This window comes from Numida meleagris, chromosome 9 (assembly GCF_002078875.1).
Source record: "Numida meleagris isolate 19003 breed g44 Domestic line chromosome 9, NumMel1.0, whole genome shotgun sequence".
Lineage (NCBI taxonomy): Eukaryota > Metazoa > Chordata > Aves > Galliformes > Numididae > Numida > Numida meleagris.
The window spans coordinates 15,097,954-15,121,665 of NC_034417.1; the positions used below are offsets into that span (position 1 = coordinate 15,097,954).

Consider the following 23,712-nt stretch of genomic DNA (forward strand, 5'->3'; position numbering starts at 1 on the left):
AACATCACCAAAAAGTTTTGCTGCTATGAGTTCAGCCTAATCTTTTTTTCCTAGCCAACAGAAATTGTCTCTCAAAAAGTATTTCAGGAGTTTAAATTCACTGAAGTGAACACATAGAGATGCAAGTCAAGTGAATTCCTCACATCCAAACCAGACACGTCATAGTTTTGCCGGCAACCACAAAGACAATGCTGACATCACCTTTTTTTGCTCACAGGTAGCCATTTTGAGGTCTTTCTTGTGCAAATGAGCAAGTGAATCCAAATTCTGACAGCAGAATTGAGGCATAGACTCAAAATCTAAGAATTTAGCACATTTCTTGGTTGCCAACTCATAATGACAGCTATTATACAGAGAGACAGCAGGAGTTCCCAATCTTAGCCTAGAAACACACAAGCAATATTATTAAAAAAAATTAAAAGCAAGTAAGACTACTAAATAATAGCAAACCTCACTTATCAAATGGCTAATATTATCTCATTCTGCAGTTTTAGCCAGCTCTCCCCAGTGATCTGCCAAATAAATACCATTCTTTGTTTCATCCAGATTGATCTTCAAATCAGTCTGCCCTCCACCCAGTTTCTATCTCCTGAAGACACTAAATGTATCATTCCAGCACATTAGTGTAATTGCCTATAATAGAGATGTGCAGTTAGAGGTAATTTACATGCACATACGCCTAACAGTGCCCTCACATACTCATTGAGCGTAAGGGATGGCAGGTAGAACCTTGTGAATGAGTTAGATGAGCGCTTCCACATTATTATTCTCTATATATTTCTTAAAAGAGAAAAAAATAAAAGGAACAAAAGGAAAAAACTGACGTCAACATCATCTCCATGCACTTCTGCAAGCTACCACATTTTCACTTTCAGTAGATCACCAGCTTTGCAGGCAGAACACCATGGTCACATGCATATCTAGAAGAGCTTCGGTGGATAGTTCCACTGGTACAGGCCCTGCAGCTCATGGTAGACTAAAATGATCAGAGTAAAGGCAACCTGAAGACTTCAATAATTGCTGAACCTGATTGTCTGTCACGTAATTGCGCAACCATTCCTTATGCAGAAACACAAGGTTCAGTATAAAACTGAAACGATTTTCTGCATGAAAATGTTCATAAAATCCTCCCAAATACTCTCCTCAAGGTCTCCAAGTATAACAGAATCTACAACCTGTCATAGACTGAAAATGCAGACAGGTAGAAACAGAAAATCTAAAATTGCATCATTTTAGGATGCAAATTTTAGATTAAGTTATTAATTCCACTGCCTCAACACCCTATGCTTCTTTTATATCTAAAATGTGTAGCCTACTTCCTCTTCCCAGTTCTCCAGGCATTTTTCTTTGGCACATTGAGCTCACTCCAACACACGCATGATAACATGGTATTCTGAGGCAAAGCAAAAAGTTAGTTAATGAGTTAAAAATCTCTGAATCTGATTTTAAACCAGACCAGATTTTACTTTCGATTTCATACAGATCATCTACTCCATTGAGTCACAAGGCTGAAAATAAATCAAACCAAATAAACCAAATTTAAAATATGATTTTGTGCAGCTGAGATTTCTCTTTTATATCACACCGAGTAATTTACAATGTAAAACTTCTGTCACAGAAGATCCTCATTTAGTGATTTTTTACGGATCTTGCTATTAAGGAAGAAGGAACCAAGAGCCTATCCTAGAGGAGGCATAAGGCAGGCTGTTTCTGCTGAGAACCCACTCTGGAGCATCAGGTGCTTTTCTAGCCAGCCTTCAGAAAGTGCATGTTCAACATGCTTTTAAGTCTTCCTTTGCATCATAATTTTAAACCTCATTCCTACCAGCAGCTCTCTTGTGGCTGGATCCTCTCTCTCTCACACCACAGAACACCCCTCGAGAGGGGAAGAAATCTTTGCAAAAGATCCTTCAGACTCTATAGGAGGCTTTAGGCTCAGTGTTGATGACTTTGGTGTCAACACACATCCTAAGCAAATTTCTTCTCCCTATTCCTATGGGAGACCCTCCACGGAGGGAATATTTTGGGCAAGAGAGCTATGGCAGGGTTGTAGTCCCTGACTTGTCATCACAGGGAGGTATATTCATATACCGACCTAGTCGATATATGATGGAATAATATATATTTTTTATATGGCACAGCTTTCATTCCACAAACCAAAATGCTTGTATAAGTAATCACTGACTATTAATCAGTATTAGTGGTATAAATGGATTGGACGGAGGCAAGCAAATTTACACACACTTAAACAAGAAGCTTCCTCAGGGACTTCCCTCTTCTTCTTTGTTCTCCAGAGACAGGTACATTTTCTCTCTCTTTCTCCTGGAACTTCATCTTTATTGATTTTATAATAAACCTCTTGTTTCAATGATCAGCAATTTTTTCAGATACAGCAATAATACTTTGCTCTTATAGAATAATATTTTGCACTCTTGGCTTCTTTCAGCCAAGTATCTCAAGCACTTTGCAAGCTTCACTTACTTAATGCAGATCAATTACAGGCAGCACCTCTTTTAATAACTCTGCTTTTCCTTCAAGGGAATTGCATTTGGCAAACTTGAGTCGTGGCTCAGTGTTAACATAAACACACAAATAATCCAATGCAAACATAAACGACTTCCCTCGTTTACAAAAGGCAGCATGGCACATGGTATTAACCACTAATCCCAGCTTCTTTAGATTACTTTCCTTTTGGATTCCCCAGAAATGAAAATGTGCTCTGATTTTCCTTCCGTTATTTGTTGGGCTGGAGGAGCTGTCACTAGGAAGCCTGACACTACTCCCACCTCTTCTCGAGTAAGCTGTCATCGAGGCCCTGACAAACTACATGGCTGAAGCAGGATACCTCAGCCTCTTCTTTCCCATAGTTGGGGTTTCTGGATAAAGGAGAACCACCACTGTTCTGCACATTATAAAACTTTTAGCAAGAGGCTAATGAAATGCAAAGCTTTCTATAAGACCAGCACTAGCCTTCCTATCAAATCATCTGAAATATTTATTTGCCCTCTTGAATAATTGATAGGGGCATCAGCTCTCCCGGTCAATTGATTTATTAAGGGACTGTTTGGAATTAAACAGCTTAAAGATATTAGATTTAGCAGCGACCTTGCTTGTTAGCATATTCATTTACCTACGGGAGCTCCCATTAGATATTGTTAATACATGACGTCCCCAGTCACGGCCTAGATCTCCTCAAATTGCATTAACACTGGGCTGTTTAGCCACAGAATAACAGGTTTGATTGAGTGCTTGGTCTTGGTGTAATTAGATTTTCCTAGAAAAGGGGGGGGGACTATTTTAATGCTGTGTGCGTTAAACTAGATATGTCATCAGCATTACTGTAATTGGCAAACAGGATCTTGGGAGACCTGGCTGTGTGTGAAGGTTTGTGTTTATGACTTGTCCTGCTATTGTCATAGATGCCATATAATAGCCCTCTCGCTTGCATATGCACGACACTGATAGAAAATAGCTGGCCTCTGTAATAAGCATCTCTTTTGAAATCAGTAGGATATTCTATACTAAATAATGGGATCAATTTATTGTTAGTTAAAACTGCCAATTATTCCTCTCACTGAAAAGGTCACGAGACTGGTTGATCAATGATGGAAATGTAGTGTGTGTTTGCCCATGTGCTCATTCTATGGATCTGTAAGATGTACATACATTGAGATGACTTCCCCTCAGGTGCAACTCTTTGACTTGTCCACTCTGAAAACTTACTGGAGAAGTTTTTACCTTTACATTCCTCCTGCTGCAGTTTTACACCACTTCCACCAGGGCACATCTCCACTCATTTCAATTATTCCAGCATGAAATATAACAACATAGCAGTGAATTGAGCACTTCATTTTTAATTGCATCCACCTTGCTATAATTAATGATGGATGCAGGTATCAAACACATGCCACCCATGTCTAACTGTAGGTTTCCTTGGGGTCAAATTATTCCTTCAGAAGCACATGCATGAAATTGCCATTGGCTTCTGTGCCAAATCCCTATTATAAGCATACCTGCAATTCTGTGAGGTGTGCTGGACATCTCGCTAGCAGAAACACATGGAAGCACCGGACAGAGTTCAGGGAAGAGCAGCAAAGATCACAGGGTACAGGGAATTGTCATAAAACCAGAGCAAGCACAGGCACTTGCTGTGACTTAGAAAGGCCAAAACAGAGAAGCATGGTTAGAAGATGTACTCATCTGGTCTGTAAAGTTCAGAGTTCTCAGCGTGGTCAATGGAAGCATTGTTTCCATTACCAGTTTGATTATAAAGATTTAGGATGGCTCATGAAAACACAGTTGTTCACAGTCAATTCAGGGAGCTAACAATGAGCTTGTGTTTCAATAAATTTGGAAACTACTGATGCAGTTACTAGGAACACAGAATTCACTTATTCATAGGAACACGCATACGTATATGACAACAACTTGTTAGGTAGAACTTGGAACTAAAGTTACAGGTCAGGAGCCTGGTTATAGGACAGTGTCCTCACTAAAGGAACATTTATCACTATAGAAAAACAAAAGGAAAATAAAATTTGCCCCCTCCCCCCAAACAGCACTAGGAAAGGTCCCAAAGGATGTACCCGAACGTGAGATGAATCCACTGAAAATAAATTTTCAATATTGTTATCACATTTTCCCTAATTTTGTGTTCTTTAATGAATAGATTTGCTCTGCCAGTTCTTCAGCAAGTGGGGAATCCAGCCTTCCTTTCTTTTTTTCCTTCCCTTTCAGTGGGACAGAAATACTGGAAATGTTGTGGGAATGTTTTTTTTCCCCTCTTTTTTTTTTTTTTTTCTCTCCGTAAAGCCAGATTATTTCACATGCCAAAGTACCATTCTTGGGAAAGAAGAGATTTCCAAGAAGGGTTCCATGCTCAGCCAAAGCAGTAAACAAAAAGAACAACAAAAGTCATTTATTCCTGAATAAGGGGATAAGGAGAGTTGAAGTTGGAGGAGAAGACTCCAGGCAATAAACTGGCAGGTGACTGGCAGAGACAGCTGCCTGAATATTTGAAACTGAGTTTTGTAAAATGTATTTATTTTATTTGCGCTCAAACATGCACTTATTAGTAACACGATCCTGCTGCTAAACGCCAGGTCAGGACAAGGGTGCTTTCCAGCCAGGGCTGCGGAGCTGAGCTCCAGGCACAGTTACTCCTCCTGTCCCATATGGGCAAACCAAGGCTGGGGAAAGATGACTCTCTGTTACACAAACGAAAAACCAAAATAACTCATATTTTCTCTACAAGAAAGGCACCAAACTGGAATAGAACAGCCCACCCCCTGACTTCTACTCAGGCCCAGAGATGTCAGTATGCTCATTTACATTTGCAGGACCTGTGACGCTGCGTTTCCCTGCTCCCAGTGACCCTGGAGCTGAAACAAAATGTAACAAGTAATATTTATTTATTTTTCGATCTCTGACAAACATTTTAAGTATTACATTTTGGATTTTTAAAGTAGTACTTAAAAAAAATATACGCAAAGTCAAATATCCCTCACATTTAGGTGCTGGAAATCCCAAGAGGACCAGAAAGGGAATCTAATCTTAAATGCAAAGTGAAACTGGCAACCTGACTCTCACCCCCTCTCCCCCCCCCAACAGTGAAAGGAAAACAAAATAAAATTGCTATTGCAAGCAATAAATAACCCAGTAGATTTTTTTTTCCATGTAACTAATATAGCTGATTTTTTTCTAAATGGACCTAGTTTTAGCTGCTTCACAAAAAATATTAATGGAAAGGAAGAGGTAAAATACATTTCTGAATCTCAAGTTATCTGCAGAATAACCTTTAGAAGGCATCAGGTGTTCCCACGCCACTGATCAAGCCTTTACACAATGACTCTGCACCCAAAGCCACCTTCGCTCACAAAGCACAGCAGTGCACAAGTAGCCCCACGTTAATAATCAAATAGTCCCGTGCCAGCAATCAATTCAGTTCAGTGGTAAAGAATTTCTTGCTGTAAATAAAAAGTAGAATAAACTGGAACTAATGATTTATCCCATGTTTTCCGTGAATAGCTATTTCACTAGGCATGACATTGAACGAGTAAAAAAAAAAAAAAAAAGACAGACAGACTGGAAGTTGAATATAAACAGAGTGCAGTTTGCATTCCTGGGCTGATGTTCTATTTTAAAAGGCAATTTTGGTGGCCTTTTTTTTTTTTTTTGTAAGGAAGAAAATGAATATTTTTCCAAATATTACTTTTATCATTGGTTTATCTCAGCTGCAAGAAACTATTTAAAATAACCGTGAGCTTTCTTTTTTTAACGTCTGCAAGAAAAGCAAGTATTCGAGTAGCACCAGCAGAAAGCACTGACCAATCTTTAATCACTGCTTACTGATTTAGATCTGTTTTATTAGCAAGCAGCCCTTTTCCAGAAAGCTGTTTTCTTGGCAGCAAGCACAGACTATTTACGGGGACAGAGGGCCGTGTCCTGCAGCCGTCCCTCACCACACCACCTCCTCTGGGGCAGCCCAGCCCAGCAAGGCAGTGGGATTTCAGTGCCAGAGTTTGATCTGACAACGCGCATCTCCGCTAAGTGTGAGTGAGTGCTAGGTAGGAAGTACAGGGCTGGACACAAAGGACCCAACAGGGCATAAAAACAATACATATTGCACACTGTGAGACTCCTCTCCTGGGCAAGATGAGAACTGAAGAAGGGAGAGAGAATTTCACACTTGGCGTTGAGAGATTTCCTCCGTTTTTGAATTGTTTACAATTGTTTAAGTGTCAGCATAAAAATAATGGATTTTGGGAAAGAGACCTGCTAAAAACCTTCCTTGTTTTAAAACAGTTTTTCACTCCCTCCCTTCTCTAGTCACTATTTGTCACAGTCAACTACTGAAATCCTCTATTAATCGCTAAATCCAGATAATAGCGGAGGTGGGTTGGCTGACCTGTGAAATTAGGTCTGCATGTAAAAAGGAATTGAGCTGTGCGAGCTTTGGAAATAACTCTGTCGGTATTTACATTAGCATTTGAACATCAAAGATCTCCCCTGGGCTCCTCTAGGTGCCTCTAATCCAAGTACCAATCAAGCAACTCAGCTTTCCGAGCCAGCCAGCCAGCCCAGCTGGGAGACCCTTGGAGATATCCCAGCCAAGGGCAGGTGGAAAGCTCCTCTCTGGATGCCAGTCCCCAGGTTTTTGTAAGAGCAGGGCCCCAGGAAGCAAACTAACTCCGAGAGAAGAGAGGAGAATCAGCATTTTTATTTCACAGGAGAAACAGCCTATCCACCTGGTGGGCAAACGTGTGCACAAATTGTAATTACCATCTTAAAAAGAAGCCTTTAAATTCACCAGGCTCAGCAGACTCCATGAAAGTTGAAATTAAAAGGGAGACGCAAACTGATTTCTGTCGGTTATTACTAGTAATGCTATGCTTTCTGAAAAGCTTTCTCCTTAAGAGCTCTGAAGGGCACTGCACCAAAAGCTCCAAGTTCACTTGTTTGCACGTGCACAACCGCTGCCATTACAGCTGTACCTGCAGACCTCAAAGCACCACTGCCGCTTCGGCAAAAGCCCCGTGGTAACCTGTCCAATTCTTCCCATTTTACAGCTGGGAGAAACAAGGGCTCCAACAAACACCAGCCACCGCTTTAACTCAATCCTGTCTTACTTTCACGTTATTCCCTGTAGAAGACTCCCCTGAAGGTCTGGTAATCCAGATTTCCACTTGCCTAGCCTAAACCAAGGCATACATTCCATTTGACAACAGGTTAAATTTTACCCAGAATTCTTTTTTTGGAGGAGCAGAAAGGCTGTATTACCTCCCTATTAGCTCCAGTCTCTAGGGGTATGGGGGGGCTCATTTACCACCATTTGCTAATAGAGTAGGTGAACTGCACAGCATCAAGTGTGCTTCCTCCCGAGGCCCATTCCCAGACACATTAGCTGCTAAGCTAGAAAAACCCAAGGTGAAGGCAGATCTAACATCTTCCTTAGGATATTATAAACAAATTATTTTTTAAAAAATCTAGAAAAAGTCTCCACAATGGCCTTGTAAAAAGTTGGCATAGATTTACCAGCATATTAAAAGTCAACATGATGCAAGGTAGCAAGGGAAACCTCCTACCTTCAGACTGCCCCACCACCTCTTATTTTTAATGGACCTTTACTGAATTTATTCAGAGGGAAAGAAGGGGTAGAAAAGAGATCACCTTTAAGGTTTTTCCTTTCTTTTCTTGCCTTGTTTTTTTTTTTTTTTTTTTTAAATGACAATAGAATTTTTTTTCCTAAAGTTGTATTAGGGATTCACTTAAGCAGAAATGAACTGTAATATGCAAATAGTTCTAATTGGACTGCTAATAGAGCGTGTCTCTGTTGTTTTTTTGTAGGGAGTTTTATGCCTATGTAATCAGTGCAGACAGCCGTTAAGTAAATGAAGAGGCAACTAACAATGTCAGAAAAGAGACCGGGCGGTTCCAGCTGACACTACCCTAATCTTCCAGGACCCATTAAATGGCAGTTTCAACGCATTACCTACCATAACATCCTTGAATATCACTGATTTTATTTGCAGTATCAAACATTCCATTTCATGCCCCATTAACAGTAGGAGCCTGGGCTTTTTGACGCAGCTAAACATTTTACTAACTACCTGGACTAAGTAACCAATTAACTTTTGGAGACAATACGGCCAATTAAGCGCGAAAAGGTAAGGCTGTCATCCCCCACTAAAATTGAATTTCCTTTTCCTGATGGCACTTATTGTCAGTGTTCAATTGTTAATGGAGATTTGGTCCCTATTAAAAGGATGAAGCCGAAGGATAATGGGAAAGTTCAGAGGACTTGGTTCCTAAAGAGTAGGTCAGAAAATGTCCCAATTGGCCACTAATTCAGTCATCTTTTCTTCATGCCAGCTCTCTTACTGGAATAGTATTGGCAATGTAACGCTAATCTGACCTACCGCGCTAACACGTTGTGCAATATGGCAGCTCCAGAGACATGCGTAAGCACACGCTGGTAGCTAGGGATCTTACATGGGAAAAAGTAAAAAAATATATATATATAAACAAATAATATAACACTGTTGGATTTTGACAGTTCAAATGCCATTCTCACATACTGAGCTGTTTACCACAGTGGTGAGCCCTTGAGAGAGTGCTTAAGCCAAGGGAGCAGGCACTGTTGTGCTCATTTGAGCCTCCCTGGTTGTTAGACAAACCACAATATATGTGCATTTGTGTAAGCTCTCCATGTTCATCCTCATAAATTACATTCGTTATTTAAATCGTTACCATCAGGTTGAAGCCTTTTGCTCTGTCTTGGGGTCAGGAATATATGAAGAAGGTGACACAGCAGACATTCTAATAAACATAGTTTTTCCTAGGTAGCATAATTCTCACAGATACTGCATAGAGAAAAAGAAAGAAGTTTAGATACCTATTCTATTCCTGGAAAAGGAGGCTTTCCAATTTATAGATCTACTCTGAGTAAAAATACATTATCCCCTACCACAGAAAAAAAGGTTCACGCTTGAAAACATCCCAGCAATGAGCTACTGGGCAGCAAGCTCAACCTTTCAGAGGACATGCACCTCAAGAGGTCTTTCAACAAAGCACAGCACCTTGTTAGTGTAACTTTTCAACATGATTTTAGGGAGTCATTTTGTTCAGAAATGGCCTGAAGGAAGAGGCAAAAAGGCCTAAGTCAGTATGCAGACACAAGAAGTTGCCGTAAGGGCAGAAAAGAATCTTATGCAAATAATTTATAAACAGAAACGCATGGAGAAACATCAGGAAAAGGCTGTAAATTTTGCCTTGGTTGTACCCTGGAGTTGCGTTTGGATTATGGGCCAGACGAGTACATGTGCTTGGCTCTTTGTGTGAGACTGAAGGTGTGTGCAGACAATCTCCCATCACAAAGAAAGCACACTTTTTGATAAATAGAGCACACATCCTCCAAACCCGGAGTTTTGAAGGAGTGCCAGGCCAAGCATGACCAAGGTGTGACATCCGAGGATTATGTTCTTACCAAACTACATAGCATGGAGTCACTTTATCTGCAGCAACAGTATCTGTTGAAGTGCAGTATAATCAAAATACAAGTGTGTTACAGCCCTTGAGAGGAGGCCAGAAAGCATCATATTTTTGAAACTAAATAAGTCCCAATGCTGCTTTTGTGGCTTTCCAGACTTTGTGAATACTTCCATTACATCATACAAAGCTGAAATTCACAATAAAGCACAAGCCTACTCTTCAGTACCATATTTAAATATTAGCCCAGCTGCAACACAGTCAATTTAGACACCTCTTAATTTCATTTCTCAAAATATAAAGTGTCCAAGCAAGAAAGCAAGTGAAATGATTTCTGTCTGCTCTAATAGCCAAAATACAAGTTTTGTATTTCTCTGCAGTGCCTCTTTAAGGAACTACTTGTGGGCAGAACCCAACCTCCATTTTGGTATCTATGGCTAAGTGATGCTATTGGTTCACAGACTAAGTCTTCCAATTAAATCTGGTGTCACTGGGCTTTTGTGAGACCCTGGTTCGCATTGCCTCTATTGGTCTCGTTACTTTGAGTGACTTACTACCCCAGATTGGAATACTTAATACCCAAGAAATGCTATGAAGCGAGCCTTCAAAACGTTCCTGGTTGATCCAGGCTGAGTCAGATATGTGGACTTAACACTTCAGCCTACAAGTTTTTGAATTTTTATTATGTTTTCTCATTTTAACTTTTGGGTTTGGTTTCATTTTTTTGGTTACTTCGTGTATTTTTTTTTTTTAACTAAATACATTTGACTCTTTGTCAAGTCTAAAAATATGAAGATATGTGGCTTTGTCATAGGAGTGGAAACACATTAATTTTAATTTGAAGAAGAAAATGTCATGAACCTATTTACTTTAATATTAAGTTGTAATGGGAAAAATTAAATGAAGAAAAAGCTTTTCAAATGGACAGTTTAAAAGTATTTAATATCCTCCCTCTCTGCACCCTTGAAGATATATGGAGCTAAGTGAATGGCAGCTCAGAGGAGAATCTTGCTCAATGGGAATTTTCCATTATTCTCAACAAAAAAAAACCCTAATACTCATGGGTTCTGACGAAAGTAATAGTTATGAGAAACATATGGCCTTAAAAATAAACCAAATCTTAGGTCAAAAATCTAAACTGCAATTGTGTGAGGACAGAGCTTGTCCGGGCATCAAGTCTGGAGGCAGCTTTAGCAGCAGCTAGGGCTGCTCAGCCCCTTTGCTCTTCTACAGATAGGAAAACACTGTGATCCTCATCACCGTTATTCTCCACCCCAGCAGAACCAGAAACATCTCATGGGCATACACAACCCAGGCTCAGCCATCAAGAGCCATCATCTTGATGCTGCCTTGGCACATGCACCTCCATGGAGAGCACCAAGACCACTTCCCCTGCTGAGATGCCCTATTTAAGGCAATTTTACAACTAAGACTGCTATGCTATTCAGAGATACAGATCCCACAGCAAGAATCTCCTAAAAGAGCTGTTTATTTCTGGCCTCCTGGATAAACAAGTAACTCTAACACAAACCTTTTGAGATAATACTCATCCATCTTTATTTTCTCTTCATCAGGAGCTTTTCCATCTTCTTTTCACCATAACTGCTATAGTTTTGTTTCTAGCTCCATAGCTAACAGTGTTATCAAGCCAAGAAAAAAAAACACAACTAGTACCTTCAGCACTCCATATATCTCATCTGGTGTAATCAGAAACACCTGTCACCTTTGAGCTGAGGTTCCACATTATGCAAATCTGCCAAGTTGATGTAGTTTATGCTAATTAGTAAAATACTCAAGCTTTCACTTCTCTATTGCAAGTCTGTATCTTAGCGTGTATGAAGTGTGGGAAAAGGGAGATTTCACACAGAAATATCTCCCTTTGTTCTAGTTTTTTTGGCAGGAGATATTCAGGGCCTCTGGAGGGACTGGTTCCCTGAGCCAGAAAATCAGAGTCCTGTGGACAGAGAGACTTTATCCACCACCATGCTTTATAATTCCTAAGTTCTTTTCAAAGCTTCATTGGTAAAGAGACCAACTCTATCCTTAAAAGGCTATTTTGTGGAAGGGTAAGGACACCCTTATACACTCTGTGTTTCCCCATGGCTTGTAAAGGTGCCCAGTGCTTCACTGTGAAGCTTTTTCTATGAAAAAGGTAAAGAAAATGTGTAAAGCTTAGATATTGCAGCCTCTATAGATCTGTTTTAAACACCTTCCTCTTGTCTTTGGTTGTTGGATAATGGGTACCATAGGTGTGAAATTCTGTATCAGTTGCAAAAGTACCATGTGCTAGGAATTTCTTGAAAAGTTATTCTGATTTATACAGTGAATTATCCCCATTCTCCCATTCACCAGAGCTGAGATCCTGACCCCACACACAGACTGGCACAGGCCCGTTTGCGGGATCAGAGCTTTTCCTACTTTTATCTGCATTCCTTCCTCCTGTCTCCCCCCTCCCATCCCTGCTTCTCCTCTGTGCTGCACTCAGAGGGTCTGAAACCAGAAATCAGCCTTACTGCTCCGCATAGCCACGTAACCTGAAATCCCACCAGCACTGGGATTTTTTCCAGTTGAGAACTCTGAGTTCAAAATAGACCTCCTTATGTGCAACTGGAGAGTAACTCAGTGCCTGGTCTAATTGTCAGGGGTGTAGGGTTGCAGGTGTAATTAAGGGGAGACTGGAGATGGCCGAGGCTGTAAATCCTCCACTGTCTGCTTGAGGAGATGAGCACTGAAGCTGCCTGGATGCACGCTGTTTGGCAGCTTAACAGCATGTTCATCTTGGGTAGGGAGCATATCCCAGGCCTTTGACACTCACAACAGGAAAAATGCTAGGGAAACTGGATCTGGGACTCCATAAACACCACTGGTTTGGGATCTCATTGGGGTGAGGAGATGCTCTTCAGTCCTAGGTGTCCAAAATCACTCCTCACTTCTGAATATCTGATTGGTCTGGATTTCCTCCAACCATTTTTGATATAAATAGATGAGTGATTTTCTGTGTGTTTTGCAGACTTATACCACTTCCACATCTTGAAGAAACAAATGTTTCCCCTCAGCTGGTTTTGAATTACTTTCCGTTCATGACTTTCTTTAAAAACAAAGGACTGCATTTAGACCTGAGCCTGTTCTGTATGTGGTTCCTTTTAATCCATTGACAAAATTCTACTTTTGACAGCTATAATCTAAATGAAGGAGGAGAAACACAAGGAATTTGCCACCTCTTAAAGCAATTTCATTCCACAACTTAAAATGGTTACTAACCCCTGCAACACTTAATTAATTGAAATGACTCTAGCTGTGGGAATCTGTGGTGAAGAGGTCTCTAATAGTTACATGCAATTTGACCCGGAATTCAGTTAGAGCTAAAAGATACTTGAACAACATTTCTCAAGGAATGAAAAATAAAGACCTTGTTGAATTTAATCAGTCATCCGCACTTTTTTTTATCCTGCCTCTTGTTTTCCCTCAGGGATTTGCTGGACATAATTTTTTGCCAGCTGATGTACACAAAGCACCTGCCTAAGCACAACTTCAGCTTCAGAAGAGAGATGAAACAACAGATACAAGACCGGAGGCTTTGTTATTCAAACTCCAGAAAAGTCAATGTCATTAACAAGTCTAACTCCACTCTAAAATAATTCTCTGCTGATGGGAATGACTCATGTAATAGTTATAAAGATGGTAGCTCTTTGTAAGAGACACTCCCTGCTCATTTATATTTATGATAACAAATTGTGATATCCTGGCCTGATTAATGAAGTTTGTGCTGCACTATATCTCTCAGAAAGGATTCCAACAAGTTTAACAAATCGAAGACTCCAGCAGATATTCAGGAATTGTTTTGTTCGTGGTAAAGATTTGTCTGATTCAGATACAGCTCTTGCTGTATTCACAAGCAGTGGTAAGAAAGGATTTGGAAGTGGAGGGAACAACACAACAAAGTTCTATAGGAAAGTACGAGGGGATCATACAAAATACATCTGATCAAAAGAATGGTTCTAATAAGGAAAAAGTCTCTTTTGCAATAAGGGTGGTGAGGCACTGGAGCAGGTTGCCCAGAGAGGTGGTGAATGACCTCCATCCTTGGAGACATTCAAGGCCAGGCTGGACCAGGCTCTGAGCACCTGATCTAGCTGTGGATGTCCCTGTTCACAGCAGGGGAGTTAGCCTAGATAACCTTTAAAGATCCCTTCCAACTCTAAGGATTCTATGAACTTTAGTCCAGATTGCAGTCATATCCATTATTCCTAACACTAGGATGCACAGGGAATCACAGGCTGCATGATTTTTTCCTCTCCTGTTTGCTAAACATCTCTAGGTTCCTTCAGCATGAGCTACTGCAGTATTATGGCTGTTCTATCCAGCTTGTATTATAAGTTGCACTGTGCCTGGCTGTGTCCCAGTGAATGAGGGGGAATGCAGAAAGCGAATAGGAAAAATGCCCAATATACAATTATATAAGATGTTCAAACTCGCTTGGATTTTGATATGAACCATCTCTAAAACAAGGACCTGCAGAAAGAGCTGCCTTATTAAAACTAACATTGAATCTCTCAAAAAAGATGTCACAGCTGTCCATTCTAACCTAGGGGAAAACCAATACAATTATATCAAGGTATACTGAGGAACCCTTGGTGCTATAAATAATAATAAAGGGTAAATAATAAAAAAATAAAACAGAAGCCCCACAAGTGAGATGTTTTAAATGAAAGGTGATGCACTGTGAACTTAACACACTAGCCCTTTAGCCTTTCTGTTAACAAGGTAATCTGATTGCCATTGATTTTTTTCACCTCTGTTACTAAGAAGGTGATGGAATGGTGTCCACGCAGATGTATTGAATCAGATACTAAACAAAGAGCAACATAAAGAACAATTATCAGCAGCCTCGCCTTCAGCTTGCTGATTATGACATTACTGAAGAGACAAGGTCTGGGTGACTTAAACCAAAAGGAAAAAAAAAATAAAAGAGAGGGAGGAAACTGATACATGTTTACTGTCTGTCTGAACTGTACAGACAGTCCTTTGCCTTTACTAAAATACATATTTTGCCTTTGCAGCTAGATAGGTGTGGGAGTGTGATCTCGCTAATTAGTTTGATCATGTTACAGAAAAAAAAATAGCACAGAGGCAAGGGTCAGCCAGTAGTTTACATTTTTTATCCTGCATAGAGGATATCTTGGAAGTTCTGTATGGAGAATTTTGTGTTTGTGGTTCTGTCTGTCTCAGTGTTTCTAGGCTTAACTTTTGTCTGCATGATGATTAGGCAGATTTCTCTAAGGGTTTGAGAACACACAAGCCACTATGAGGTTTGGAGCTCAATAGGCTATTAATAGGTGTTTATATAGCCACGTTTGAATAACATACAGAGGAATGGTTGGCCAGATTCTTGCAGGGTATAAAATGAGAAAACACCATGCATCCACGTAGCTCTATCGATTTCAAAGCAGTTGGGCCAATTTGCACAGGCTGAGAATCAGGACTGGATAATAGGAAGACTAATGCTGTAAACTCTAACCTTGTGGTATTAGATTTCAGTTTGTCCAAATGGCACAGGCTGTTCCACTTGCATTTCTAGCAGTACACTTTTACCTGACCCAGCCTGTGTTAACAGCACAGCCAAGTAGCTCTAGTGCTCGGCTGCCTTTATGTACTGGTGGAAGTAATGACGCCTAGTAGGTAGTATTATTATTTTATGACATCAGCATAGTATGCCATTTCCTCAAGGGCAACCTATATCCCTTGCCCTCCTCCATATTGGCAACCAACACTAATTGACTGTGAAAGTGGAGAATTCAATGGTTTAAGGTGATCTCTTCTGAACTCCAAAACAGTTTGTGGATGGAAATCAGCTGAAGCAAAACATTGGTTCAATTACACTGTCAAGGGATATAGCTCCTGTGCAACAAAGAGGTAAACACTTAAAGAAGCCAGTCCACTACTATGTATCGCTGATATTATCATTCTATTTCAGATGGGGGAATCGTGTGAATTAATGAAGGCCAACATTGATGTCACCTGGATTAAAAAAGCCACGGTGAACTTCTCTTGCTGTGAGGAATGAGTGCTACATGTTCGGTCTGCATGACACTCCAGCACCCTTGCTTACAAAGGTTAGCAACCTCCTCTGTCCAACTGAGGGTACCATTCAAATCCTGCAATTCACCAAGATTAAGACAGTTTTGCCCTTGAGGTTATATCAAAAGACTAAATTGTAATCTTCTTACTTAGGTCAAACAAAACTTTCTCATCTCATTCCCTTCATTGGTTTATTCAGAACATAAAGCACTGCCTAGTATGAATAAAGAAGAGAGTCTACTTATGCATTCAATGTCCATGCACCTCTGACTGTGTGTTTTTTACTGTGTAATAATTGATGACATGTTCCAAAGACAGCCTAAAGGACAGGTACATAAACTGCAAGAATCCAAATGGACATACCTTAAATAGGATCTCATGATACTGACACTGTTCCTACAGAACCCTAATTATTGTAGAATATTTACCTTTGCTTATAAGGGCAAGAGCTGGTTTATCAGATATGGATGAGATTATTGAACAACAATTTACTATGGCTAAACACACTGTGGACTTTGTTCTTTACAGCTGAATACTATCTAGTGGAAAATAAAGTTGCACGCTTTGTTGTCATTGAAAAAAAGATCTGTTGATCACTCTGGAATGGTTACCTATTTCTGCAGCTTGGGGAAATAAATGAAGCTTCTAGGTTGTGCAGTTAATCCAAAGATCATCATTTTAGCATTCTGTTCCTCAAACACAGAAATTAATTGGACCTGAGGATAAGGGTAGAAAACATTGATTGGCCATTACGTTAAACTACTTTGTAAAACAAATCATCAGATACACAGGTGAGAGGATGCCCCTATTTTAGACTGTTTCATACCTCCCAAATCTGATATAGTCTCTTCTCTAGAAACTTCATCTGTGATATAGCAAGGTAGGGGCCAAGAATGTAACAAAAGTCCTTACCTCGAGATGTCAGAGGGCGTAATGTTATCTGAAACTGCAGCCAGGAATAAATATAAAATAATGAGGGGGAAAAAGGCTTTTGCCCCTTCTAAAGAAGACCTAGAGATTTCTAGTGTTTGTAGCACATGTTTTGTAGTAGCGTCTTCATCCAGAAGAACTACAGGAATTTTTGGATTTGCTTTTTAGACACTTGCTCTTCTGTCGGAGATTGGAAAATTGCTACCTTTTCTTCCAGAGGTGAAGCATGTCTTGATCTAAGGCACTATATGAAAAGCTGAGAGTGATCAGAGCTCCACAAAATTTGTTGTTTTATCGTATATGGAGGGAAAAGTTATGGCTGATTTCAGGAGAAACAGTCTATGACATAGTTTTTATTTTGGAATATAGAGGATAATAAAACACAAATTACTATTCCTAATGAGTTACTCACAAGGGAAGAATTCCATACCACATACCCTTTTGAATACCCATGGAAAAACAGGCTACAATGTAATATAAAAAGATGATCTCACAGTAAATCAATTTGGAGACTCCAGAAAATTACTGGAACCTTCATATGTATAAGTGGTAAAATCTCAGATTATCAGTCTCTCAATTTATGCTTGTTCACATGCAAATGCAGACACCGTAGGGCATGGAACAGTTGAAGAGCATTAGTTTGCTTAGCTGGAAAAAGCATAAGGAGTAATTTTGCCAAATGATGTTTCTTTGAACTATGCTTAGTGAAAAGGTCTACTTGCTTGGATCATGAAAATATTCAGAACTTGCAGATTAGAAAATTCCCAGCCATTTCACAGTCAAAGGAACTTTGTCCATAAGAATCAAAGGATCCATCCTCTGGATAAAAAATGAACTTAAAACAAAGGTCTATATGTTGAACAACTCAGTGGAAAAAAAAATAAGAAAAAAAAAACCTGCCTGTAACCCCAATTCCAAATACATCTTCAGTTTGCTAGTGAAGTACTCCAAAGTCAAGTTAGAAGCTTGGCCTGAATTTTCACCTGAGAACTGCTCAGAAATTGAGAAAATAAGCCTTTCATAAAGAAGCTTAGCTTAGGGCGTTGATTAAGCATTTTTCCTGATTTCCTTCACTTCACTCCCAACTTCTGGCTGTGACCAGAGGCATAATTATTGTAATTAAGGCTGGTTATTGGATCCAACCCAAGATGTAAGAGGATATACCACGTATAAATATATCGTTCTTCTTAATTGTCTTCTATTTAAGAATTTCAAGGTGCTTTAAATTTAATCTCACGGCTCTTTTGTAAAATGACTTTTATGATCTTAGTTGGAAAAATAAAGAAACTGAGGTAGAGACAAGATTTATGTATGATCGCAATAGAGATATGAAATAAATCAAACACTGGAAATGAGCTTCCTATCGTGTAGACTTGTCTTTGTTCTTTTTCCATTAGCATGGCTATTTTCTCAAACTTTTCAGCTCATCACCAACAGATTAAAGTGATTTGGGGAACCATCCAAGTTTCTAGACGTGATTTCCAACTAAAACAGAGACAATAAGTGTAATGAGGCCAAACCTGTATGGACACCCAAAATCAGCATTGAACTTCACTCAGGCAGGAGGTGACACTTGGAGAAGTCTGACCACAGGAGATGAGAAAAATAAATAAAGTACCAGAGTGGATAGGAGACCCTGACCAGAGATAAATGATTCCTCTCCTGAGATGTGTTTTTGTTTTATCACAATGACCTTTCAAAGAAAAGATGAAGCCAGCCTCAGGTAAAAAGAAATAGCCACATTTCATCTACGGTTAGCCTTTGTGACCTCTGAACTCTGCTTTTCTATCTGAACCTATTTCTATGCACCATTTCTCCTCACCATAGATAAGAGACGCCCAAGTGCCAGAAAGAAACTTAGAGCTTTGGCACACAGCTTAGCAAGTCAGCATGACTACTCTTTAATTTGGGAAATTATCCCCCTTGATTTTTAAAATCTCTCTCCTCCTGTGTGAAACGAGAAGCTGATAAACCGTGCACACTGCACATGCAGGAGCTACACTTAAAAAATGAATTTCTGTTCATACCTGTGAATGTTGTGTGCAGATGCACATGTATGCATGCTTTTATACTATGTCTCATTATCATATCATCATTTTTCAGCTATCTCTAACACAAGAGCCAAGGGGTTTGGGAGCACACACAAAAAAAGAGAGATTTCTAAGAGAGCAGGAGATTGGGCTGGGGTCATCCGAAAGGGTAATTATTGTTAAATGTCAGGTTAACTCTGAAGGCCTCGACTCATCCAACTGAGAGCAGATTAGCCCAGATGGAGACATTTTCAACACGGTTCTGTCTGACCAATCAGCGACAGCTGGGATTAGCCAAATACCTTCTCTCATCTGCTTGCTCACAGAAAGGTCAGTTTCTGCTCATTGCTTCCCTTTTAAGATGTGCTTTTTTTTTTCTTTCTTTTTTTTTTCCTTTTCTTCTTTTTTTTTTTTTTTTTTTTTTGTGGCAGCTATATGCAGGAAATCAGGGTTCTTTTATCAGCAAATTAAATATTCAACATCTAAAATGCACTTTTTTTGAGAATCAACTTCATTCACTTTCAAGAGCACTTTTATCTTTTTTTTTTTTTTTTAAATGCTGCATACAGACAGATAAAATAAATATGTAGCTATCAGAAAGTCAGTTTGTACAAAGTGATGTTTCTTCATGGGCTTCACCAGAGGTGTGTTGATTTCTACCCACTGAGAATTTGGCCTGGTATTTCAGCATTGTTGTATGACCACTGTAGGATGGATTCTCCTTCCTCTTTTCTTGTTTTGCCTTCCTATAGGAAGTCTGTGGTAATTTTATTCTCAACATTCATCTATTTAAGAGCCACAGTTTATGTCTTTTATCTGGAAGGGGAATGACAACAACCCCGCCAACCACAAGTTAAAACCAAACCAAACCAAACAAAGAACTCTCCCCGAAACCAACCCTGGAGTGCTTTAAAAACTGATCGTCTTTTATGTAAAGCCTCTTTTCCCAGACAGCTTAAATATGTGCAAACATAAAACTCAGTGATAAAAGGAACAGAAACTGAAACAAAAATCACCTCCAGAATATGTTTTCCAGTAATTCAACACAGGATCCCTAGAAAGACCTTTCACGCCTTAATTATTTTTACAAAAAGTGAGATCCCTTTCCTTCTTATTACTAATTTTGTTTCTGGGTTTCTGATGCAAGTTTCAGGCAGACGTAACAGCAAAACAATCTGAACATTTCACTGACTTGAGTATCACACTAAGATGCCTGCATAACATTTGGGTATAAAGGGACCTTTAAAAATGGGATAGTCACACTTACATCCACTGTAATGTATTTTTTTTATTTCCTTTTCCAGGGCTCTGTAAAAAGGCCTCAGTGTGAAAGAACTTTAGACTTCACAAGAAGTACCATAGGGAGGGCAAGGTCCTGATGGTTGATGATGTTTTGTTACTGATTTCTCATGCAAAGTGACCCAACCAGGGAAAAAGATTGGATATTTCCTACAAGGGCAAAAATGTTTTCCACTACTGAGGGAATGCAATGTGCAAACTAGGACTGTGTTAATATTCTGCCTGAGGTTCTGGGAACCAAACAAGAGCAGCTGCTTGGTAACTCTTGCTCACGGTATTTGCCCCTGGTGAAAGTAGTGAGAATGCTAGAGAAGAGGAAATGGAGAGATGGAACACTAGAAAACAGTTTCTGAAAAGATGAATGAAAGTATGGGTTAGCATCCAAAAGGAAGCTGGAGAAGTCCTCATTTTAGGGTATTTATAGTGGAGTTAGAGAAGGGCCTGCAGCGCACACCAACACAACTGGACATAGGGACTGACAAACAAGTTGTTTATCATGTCTTCTGCTTCTGCAGTTCCAAAAAACATGCAAGTTCCTCTAATCTGGGCTGAAATTAGAACCCAAAATACATAAATAATGAAATACGCCTACTATGCTAGAACTGAAGTAACAATGCAGGGAAAATCTCAGGTGAATGCCACTCCACCTCTAACCTTCAGAGATATGAAATTCATGGATAAAATCTCATGAACTGTCATGAACTGAATCATGTCCTTGAACACAAACCATCAATTGACACAAATGAATGCAAGATCCAAAGCTTTCTTTCTTCATTGGCTGTCCAGATTTTGAGTCCAGGTATGGAAAGAAACATGTGCTGTGAACACACGCCATGATGGAGCAGGGGCCATGCTCTGATCCCAACTGTGCTATCCTGAGGAGTCCGAAGCAGCTGCTAGGCAGGAATACAACATTGCAAGCTCATTTTTTCCCCCTGTAATGCACATAAGGTCTCACACATCCATCCTATCTACATGTAGCTTAGAATAAAATGATTATCATTACAATATTCATGGGAAAGGATGAAGAGAATAACTCGAATTTACACAGCAAGTAAAGAGCAAGTCCTGATTTCCCTTATCCATTCCTATTTTGCCAACGAATGTCACTGATTCTCTGTTTGCCACAGCACAGTGGTTCTCTTTGCAGTATATATCCTTCACTCAAGCAGGTAATATCATCAAAATCAATTATTATTTCAATTAAATGACCCTGCCCATCATCATCACAAATTAAATGGAACTACTATGCAAGCTGAAACCATTTATTCATTTAAAACACATATCCACCATTGCTCTGCCAATTCTTTGAGCTCTACCTTCCATATATATGAAGATGCAGCCAGGCTTCCTATTTCCTCATATAGAAGAGTTCTAACAATCATTGATAACCTGTGAATAAAGCTAAGTTTTTACTACTCAGGCATTCCCATGTATCAAACTCTGTTGTACTATAATGACATAGAACTGTTTCTATGGCAAATATAATTTTACTTCTTGCTATTGTATAGATATAAACAGAAAAGAAAAGGGTGAAATGATTTGCCCAATGGAAAATAGTAGGTCAGTAGCAGATTTCAGAGCAGAACCCAGGTGTCTGGAATTGTAGGCTTCTTGCCTACCCACTGGACCACACTAATTCCCAAGAAGAGCTCAGCCTTGTTATTTTTAAGCTTACTGTCCTACACATCTGCTCATGCACTTCTTACACTGTGCTTCTAGGAAATTAACATATTTAACAATATGTCACATGCAAAAAATAAATGCCTTTGATAAATATTTGAATCAGACATACAGAGAAACCAAATTCTTTTTAGTATTCAGAGCTAAGCGTCTTATCAAAGACCTATTCAAAATATAACACAGCTTCATTATGCAATTATATTAATTTAATTAGCCACCATTTCAGTGGTAGGGAGTTTCTTTCCCAGAATCCTACCAAGAAAGCAAAGAACTGAGAAAGCTTTTAGAAAACTTGGAAAGTGAGGAACCTAAGTTAATCTGTATGTCAGGCCTAAAAAGCAAATTAGTTTATGCATGAATCTAGACTCATACTTGGAACTAAATTCTAACCTACACATTTTTTGCCTCATATATACTAAAATTTATGTCTCTCTATATAGACATGTAGATATATTTCAAGTCAAGCGGAGAAGATTCAGTGAGATAATGAAGATAAGAATCCACAGGAAACAGCTGAGCTCTATTCTATTTTCCAAACCTCCCAAGTTGTAAAGTTGTTTAAGAGAATTCATATTAATTTACTGCAGAGCTAATTTAATAAAAGAAAGTATTTGAGCAAATGACCTTCTTAATACAAATATAAATCATGGTGTTTGCATTCACACAGAGTGGGAACAGGCTCCACCACAGGATATTTAGAGAAGTGTAGAATGAACTTTGGGGTGCAAGGCTCCATTGGACTCTGGGTGTTGGTTTCGGTCCCTCATCAGCCCAATTTGACTGCCACGGGCTGGGTCCGCTAACAGGAAACACTAACTTGATTTGCTGATGAGACATTCCCAAAGATGATATCCCAGCTCAAGAATGGCAAAGCAGAGCAGAGTTTTGCACTTCATTCCATGTCTAACCTAAACCTCCTATAATCTTTCATACATTTTGACACTCTTGCCAATGTGTCCTTTGCCTCAGCAATTTTAGAGCTGCTGGAAATCCTCCTGCAGTATTAAGGTCTCACCTGGTTGGATGAACACATCTCCTGCACATGTCTTGTGCTGCCCAAAGGAGTAAGGTTTCAGAATCTGATCTTCAGTGACTGCTCAGAGCACTTCAATGACTGTGACGCCTTTTTGTGCGTGTCATGGAATGGCATGACAATGGCTGACATACTGACACACCCCATAAGACCATCATTCCCTGAGTTTTGGTGAGAATTACTTTGCCTGTTACATCTGCAGAGAAAGAAATGGCTTCTTGTATGAACAAGGGGGTTATGTCACTGTTATCAATCGTGTAGTAGTGGTCAAACACATGTAGGCAAAGTGCGGACAATACAGATAATCAGTGTCTCTGTCTTCAGTGCAGACCAAAAGGTAACCAAATAGAAACATCTCCACGTGGTCAAGCTTGGGTCTTCCAATCCATAAATAAAGACATTTTGAACCCAGAATCTAAATATCCTCTAACTACCATAATTTTTGAGTACTCTGAGTATGAAGTAGTTATAAAACAGATATTATCATTGTAAAAATAGACTTAAATCATATATTAGAATAACAGACCGATGAATAAGAATTAACCAAATATGGTTTAAAATGGAAAGTGTTTTCCGTTCAAGAGCTTTACACTTCGGAGTGTCTAGAAGAACATTTAAGCCTTCTAAACCAAAATTCTCCCACTACTAAATAGTTAATATTTATAGGTAACT

General features: G+C 39.4%; 1 long non-coding RNA gene across 2 annotated transcripts in view; it reads right to left on the reverse strand.

The window, feature by feature from the left end:
- LOC110403850 overlaps nt 1-23,074 on the reverse strand; it is a 39,149-nt gene extending 16,075 nt beyond the window's left edge. Inside the window, exon 1 of one of the 2 annotated variants that reach the window (XR_002441849.1) lies at nt 23,023-23,074. This is a non-coding gene — a long non-coding RNA (uncharacterized LOC110403850). Of the gene's footprint in view, nt 1-11,518; nt 11,625-23,022 lie in introns of those variants that run through there. The other variant, XR_002441850.1, reaches the window with a different exon arrangement.